This window comes from Ananas comosus, linkage group 16 (genome assembly GCF_001540865.1).
Source record: "Ananas comosus cultivar F153 linkage group 16, ASM154086v1, whole genome shotgun sequence".
Taxonomy (NCBI): domain Eukaryota; kingdom Viridiplantae; phylum Streptophyta; class Magnoliopsida; order Poales; family Bromeliaceae; genus Ananas; species Ananas comosus.
This window is the reverse complement of record NC_033636.1, coordinates 2,763,069-2,770,816: the sequence shown is the minus strand read 5'-3', so window position 1 is coordinate 2,770,816 and position 7,748 is coordinate 2,763,069.

The window sequence follows — 7,748 nt, the reverse complement described above, 5'->3', positions numbered from 1 at the left end:
CGCTACTACCTCCAGATCTAACGAGGTTCGTGAGTTGAGAGACTAGTTGGCTTTGTTGACGGATTTGGTGGAGCAACAGTCAACTGCAGCTTAGCAGCAAGCGGATGCAGCATGCCGACAGGAGGTGAGGATGAAGCGGTTGGAGGACTTGCTACTTCAATAGGCTTCTGCGTGAGCTAGAACCCTTCCCCACCAGCGCCAGCTGGAGGAGTTACTGTAGAGGCTCAACCTCAGGTGCCAGGCACTCATACAGCCCCGAGCACTAAGCGTAGTGAGGAAGTGGTGGCAACACCGCCGATTCATACACCATCGACAGGGATGGTTTTACCTATGATAGCGAAAAGAATGGAGCGGGAGTAGCTCATGGACCGTTTAAGTGAATTCCAAAGGCATAATCCCAGAGTGATAGCGAGAAAGCGCATCGTTGTATTGTGGAGAAGTGGGTTCCTCACATAGAGAAGTTATTTCATGAAACTTTCATGGAGGAGTAGGATAAGGTGTGGTTGGCTACACACCATTTGGATGGCGAGGCATACCAATAGTGGGCCGACATTCGTGATGATCCCAACACTGACCTGGTGGCTATTACTTGGAAGAAGTTCAAGGAGCTACTGTTGTTGACATACTTTCCTCAGAGTGTCAAGCGACATATGGAACAGGATTTGTGCAACTTGCACCAAGGAGACAAGACGGTGGCAGAATTCGAGCGAGAGTTTTCTCATTTGCTACATTGCGTGCCTTTTGTGGCAAGGGATAATAAAGATAAGACTCGTATTTTTAAGGTGGACCTATGACCGTCGATCTTCAGGTTGGTCCAGTCGGCAAATCTGAAGACCTACCGTGAGGTTGTGGATCACGCCCTAGTCATGGAGAAGGGTGTAGAGATTGCTAAGAAAAAAAGAGAAGCTTTTGACAGGCGAAGGGCAAGAGGCAAGCGACTGAGAGAAACAGTAAATCTAACTTGTCACGTCCCAAACCCGGTCCTATTTGGTCAGTTCGGATACGTCGAACAGACGCCGAACGGACAGCACCTCCCCTGTCCGCCCAAGGCTCAACAACAAGTACAAATTGAGTACAAAATTTGCACATGCGAAAGCAAACATAATGGCTTGCACGAGGGCAAGCAGTAGCCAAAGTGAAAGTACTGTCTAATTAACATACAAGTAATATGATTAAATTTAAATTACATACATGCATTCAACTTTAATAAACTTTCATTACATTCTTTGCATCATTTCTTTTGTACATCACACATTCCTCAAAATATAACCATTTGCAATTAACTATGAAATTCTTTTACATCGTTCATTTAGACATTTTGATACAACTAAAATCATCAAAATACAAAAGATGATGTATAAGGTACGCAACTAAACCAAAATGCGAAACCAACTCGGGTGGTCTCTAGCTATGGTGTGACACCTTTACCGCGATCATCCGCCGGCTCGCTCGGCCCAGGCTCTGTGGAAATAGTGGGGTGAGAACTACAACAAAGTTTCCAGTGGGTTCAGCCGCCGACCTCGCCGACTTTCCCACTATGTCTAAATCAGGCATAATAGAAGAAAAAATAGATAGTAGCCAACTAACAAATGCAGCTAATATGCCTGAACAATATATAGAATGCTATGCTCAAATAGAATGCTCATGAGGAATGCAAGTTTGCTTTACACTGTTCAATCTCGTGGCTAACCCGTCGGGCCCTAAGCCTCCTCCCGCCGGGTTCCATAACTCACCAACACAAGTCCCTAATCGCGGGTCCTAAGCTTCCTCCCACTAGGACCGTCCTCTGGGGGTTCCACATCCCAGTGGTGACAACTTCGGAGCTCATCGCTCGAGGGGGAGCAACCTCCCTCAAGCCAAAACTATAGGTGAGTATGATCAATTCTTAGCTTTAAGGATTCCAATGCTCATGTGACCCTTAACTTTAAGGTTTCTATGTCACAATGTCACTATTTCTCTTTACTTGCATTCTTTAACTCACACTAGTGTCATATACACTACTTGGTTCTTTGTACTCATTTACTAATGCCACACTTATTCTCTAAGTGTTCAACTCTAGCATTCTTGTTCTCAATATCATTATCTCTAGCATTCAATGCATTCACTTATGCCACTCTACTACGAGTCCAACTCTAGTATTCATTGTGTTCACCAATGTCACAAAATCCACATGTCATAATGTCATTTTCTGGGTTCTTATCATCATTCATGCATGCATAGGGTTATACAAGTTTTTACTCTTTTATAATCATTTTCTCATGCACTTATACTGACAATCATGCAAATAGAAGCTCTCAATTAACCCTATCATGCACAATATTCAATATACACTTATGCTCAAAAATGACACTTTAGACATAAAAGAAAATTCAATGATTTCGGAAGGCACCACCCACCTTATATGGTTACAAGGGCACTACGGTTCAAATCTTGAAATTTTTGGGGGCCTATTCCACGTGCTGCGGCTATCTGTACAAAAAATAACGTTTTTGTCAATATCTTTGTGTACACTCGGCGGATCACCGAATCGAGTTCATATTCTTGCTAGAAATACCCCTAATTAGATTTCTACAAGGTCAATTTGCCTTTAAACCACTCTAGGGCAAAAGCTCCAATTTCGGTGCCCTAACAATGCCATTTGCAAAATCTTTGAATTTGATCTCTAGAGCAAGCAAAAGAAAGCTTGTTGAACCTCTAGGAACTCTTTTAGAATCTTTTCTAAGCCTTTCAAACCATTTCTAGGGCATAAAAACTAAACCCTAGGTTTCTACCATGGGAGCACATGAGAAAAACTTGATTTCATGTGTTTTATAGCCATTAGAGGGTTCCCACACTTGTAAGAAGCTCAAATCCAAGGATTTAGGGCATGAAATCTAAGCCCTAACCTTACTCTTACAAGAAAACCTCACCTTAGCCCAAAGCTCTCCAAGGTCCACTTTGTAGGAGAGTCCCCAAGCCTTCAAAACCCAAGAAATCTCCTCTAAATCCTTCTCCTTGCTCCTTGGAGAGATCTCTAGAGAGAGAAAGAGAGAAATGAGGGTAGGGTTGTGTTTGGCTGTGAAGAGAGAGTGGACGGTGTGTTAAGTTGTTATTATGTTGTAACAATTGCAATAAAACCCTCCCTTTTCTCTAATTTACAACAGACCTATTTTTGCTGTCGGGTCCATTGTGTACCGGTACAGGCTGGGTGTCACCAGTAACACGATTACGCAGAGGCAAACTCGAGAGCAGCTTCTCGGGTAATCATGCATGTGTACCGGTACACACCAGGGGTGTTACCGGTTCCACAGCCGATTTTTTTCCAAAACCCGAGAGCAGCTTCCCCTCGGTTTACTATGCGGTACCGGTACACTTCTGATGTTGTACCAGTACAAGATCTCCAGAATTCTAGTTTTGCATCTTTTCAATTCCATTTCACTCCGATCAATGCTAAAACCTTTCTAACTCTTTTAGAACTCATTTTTAACCTTCCCAATATTGTTGGAATGTTAATTTGATTTTTGTCTAACTTTTCCTTCGGTCGCTTTAGTCAATTTGGCTAAAGTCTGGATTACTTAACCGAAGTTTCGGTATGTTACATAACTCTAGGAGGCCGCCGAAGCATCCGAGTGAATCACGAGGATGTGGTTCTTCTTCCTCACGTGGAGCGCCTGACCATTGTCGGCCACCGCGTTGCATAATCTATGGTGGTCCTCATTTCCTACCACAGTGCCCGCAGCGTGGGGGCAAGTGTTTTCAGTGTGGCCAGGAGGGTCACTTTCGATCAGAGTGCCCGAAAGGTTCTTCCCCAGCACCGTCGTCTGCATCGGCACTAGCTTCACTGGGTCAAAGTCAGGGGACTCCACCTACCCACTACCAGGCCGGGCGACCACTTGTAGCATAACAGTTCGAGGGTTGCGACAAGCACCTAACGGGCACATGTATGCGGCCCAGACCGAGGAGGCAACAACAGCAGAGGAGCTCGTTGCAGGTATCATTTTAATTAATAGCATAAGAGTTAGAGCATTATCTGATACCGGTGCATCACATTCTTTCATCGATCGGCTATTTCCTTAGTTGGATGGCATTGAGCTTATACCTACTTTGCATCCGGAACGAGTTGTTATTCTCGATCATACTTTGGACATTCAAGAGTAGTGCCCTAGTTGCCCTATTAGAGTAGGGGATTGAATTATGCCGATTGATTTGTTAGCCCTACACAAGCTTGGAGAGTTTGATGTAGTGTTAGACATGGATTGGCTCACGAGGTATTACGCCACCATCGACTGTGTGAACCGGACTGTGATGTTTCGAGAGCCTGGACATGACGAGGCGGTGTTCAGAGGGTGTAAGAGTTCGCTGTTTGGGATTACTATCTCTTCTACTCGGGATAAGCAGTTGATTAAGAGTGGATGTGTAGCCTTCTTGGCTAGCATCATTGAGAGTATTGGAGATGTCTCTAAGATTGAGGATATTCTTCTATACGGGAGTTTGTGGATGTGTTTTCGGCAGAGTTACCTGGTGTGCCTCCTGATAGGGAGATTGAGTTTGTGTTAGATCTTGTTCCTGGAACTACCCTGATCTCAAAGGCACCCTATAGAATGGCACCAGCTGAGCTTCAGGAATTGAAGGCGCAGTTGCAAGATTTGTTTGAGAAAGGTTTCATTAAGCCAAGTGTTTCGCCTTGGGGAGCACCAGTCCTATTTGTTAGGAAGAATGATGGATCACTTTGTTTGTGTGTAGATTATCATAAGCTTAATAAAGTCCAGATTAAGAATAAGTATCCATTGCCGATAAATGATGACTTATTTGATCAACTTCAAGGATCCAAGGTGTATTCAAAGATTGATCTGTAATCTGGTTACCATTAACTCAAGATCAAGCCAGAAGATGTTTCAAAACGGCTTTCGGAATATAGTATGGACATTATGAGTTCACAGTTATGCCATTTGGGCTTACTAATGCCCCAGCAGCTTTTATAGATCTAATGAACCGTGTCTTTAAGCTCTATTTAGACAGATTCGTCGTGGTGTTCATCAACGATATTTTGGTGTATTCTCGAAGTGATGAGGATCATAAAGCTCCTTTGAGACAAGTATTGTAGGTACTTCGAGAGAGGAAGCTTTTTGCTAAGTTAAAGAAATGTGAATTTTGGCTCCGCGAAGTGGCATTCTTGGGACATGTAGTATCGGGAGCAGGTACAGCGGTGGATCCTAAGAAAATCGAGGCAATAAAGGATTGACCTAGACCGACCAATGTCACCGAGGTTCGGAGTTTTCTCGGTCTAGCCGTGTATTACCAGAGATTTGTTGAAGGATTTGCTAAGTTGTCTGTTCCCCTCACGCAACTCGCACATAAAGAAACTAAGTTTATTTGGAATGATATGTGTGAGAATAGTTTCTTGGAATTAAAGTAGTAATTGACAACCGCCCCAATCTTTGCATTACCTGTGGTAGGAGTAGAGTATGTATTTTACAATGATGCTTCACTTAACGGGTTGGGGTGTGTTTGATGTAGGATGAAAAGGTAATAGCGTCATTATGAAAAGAATTATCTGACACATTATTTAGAGTTGGTGGCCGTAGTTTTTGCTTTAAAGTTTTGGCGTCATTATCTTTATGGTGAGCGGTGTGAAGTCTACACATGTCACGCCCCAATCCCCGCCAATTTGGTCGGGTTCGGGTCACGTCAACAGACGCCGAACGGACAGAGCCTCCCCTGTCCGCCCAAGGCTCTAACAATATGTATAAATAGGCAATCAACAAGAGAATTGCATATATAATATAAGGCTTGCGCGAGGGCAAGCCACAACGGAAGCGAAAGCTCTAAGCAAAATATACACCACACATGATATTTGATTTCATTTAAACCAAATTCAAGTAAACAAAACTATTACATTCCATTCAACCATCATATCTTTTTACATTTAGTCATCCACCAAATACATGATTGTTTACTACTTTACATCTCTAATTCAACAAAATAAAGCTGCTACATGTACACCAAAAGGGAAATGACTACAAAATGTAATGCTACTCCGGTGGCCGCTACCTACGGCGCTAAACCCTTGCCTCGGTCCTCCGCCGCCCCGCTCGTGCTAGGACCTGTAGGGTTAGTGGTGTGAGAATTACAACGAAGTTCCCAGTGGGCTCGACATCCGACCTCGCCGACTTACCCACTAGGTCCATCCAGGCATAAGTATTTCAAAGGAGAAAAAGTAACCACTACTAATGCAACTAATACTATGCCTGCAAGAAAGAAGTTAGTAGATATATAATTTCAATGCGATAATGGAAATGCATGCATGCTCCAATCATAATCAAGCTTTGGCTCTTACCCAATCTTACCGGTTAACTCTGTTAACCCCAATAACTCACAACCCAAAATCCCTTAATAACGGGGGACTCGAACCTCCCTAGGGACCGTCAACTGGTGGGACTTTACCTCGCCCAGTGGTGACCAACTCCGGAGTGCACTGCTCGAGGGGGAGCGACCTCCCTCAAGCCAAGACGTAATGTGAGTATCGATCTAATCCCCAACTTGAGGATTCCTAGCCACTGGTCACAATGTCAATGTCATGGTAGGTCTCTACCTATTCATTCTTGCCACTCTCAAGGCCATATCCGTGATGATGCCATAATTTGGTTAAACTAGATTTAACGGTTTATTTATTAATGCCAATCTTATTTCTATGTCAATGTCACCCTTATTTTCTATTGTCCAAGTCCAATCTCACATTCACACAACTGGAGGGTCCAATCACACATGTCGTCTTGGTTCTATCGTCCACTATGTTCAACTACGTTAGAAACATATAAATGAAGTCAAACCAAGTTCCACATGTATCTATCCTACTATGCATGAATGGGTATATCTATACATATATGCTCAAGAGTAGAGAAAACAGACATAGAAGGGAATCCAACGATTCCGGCGTGCACCCCCCACCTCTAGTAATCGTTTGGGTGAAGTATATGACGACTCCCGGATTTTACGAAAGCCGCTTCCGCGCCCTATAATCAAAACGGTGCCATATTAGGCCTTTTGTACATGGACTATACTCTATCGTTTTCGTAATGTTAAACGGAGTTGTCCAACGTGTTTAGGGCATCCCCAATTAGGTTTCCACGGGGTCAATTTGTTCCCGAACAATCCTAGGGCAAAAGCCCCAAATTCAAGGCCTAATATTGTCATTTAGGGTTTTCCCATGAATCGATCCCAACCTTAAGCAAACAATAACTTAGGATCATCTAAGAAGCATGCTAGTAAGGTCTCTAGACCCTTGGAATCAATCCCTAGGGCTTCCATGACAAACCCTACCCAACCACCATGAGAGCACTTGAGCTCTCATGGGTTCCATGGAGTTCAAGGCATATAGAAGGCTCCCATGGCCAAAAACAACCCAAAGCTCCAAAACATAGGGATTAAAACCAAGCACTAGACTCATTTCTACCAAAAACTCACCTTAGCCCAAGCCCCTCCAAGTCTTTCTTGTAGGAGAGCTTGTAGAACAAACCAAAGCCTCCAAATCCACCTTCCCTTGCTCCTTCTTCTTCTTCTCCAAGCCCTAGAGCAAGAGTTCTAGAGAGAGGAAGAGAGGAAATGGGAGAGAAGGGTGAAAATGGCTGTGGGAGAGAGAGGGGTGTCCACATATAGTGTTATGACAATTGCATTTAAACCCCTCAACTTGTTTCCCCTTGATCTGCCCAGACTGGGCGTTTTTCACCTTCGGGGACCGGTCTCCCCGACCAGGGACCGGTTCCCGAACG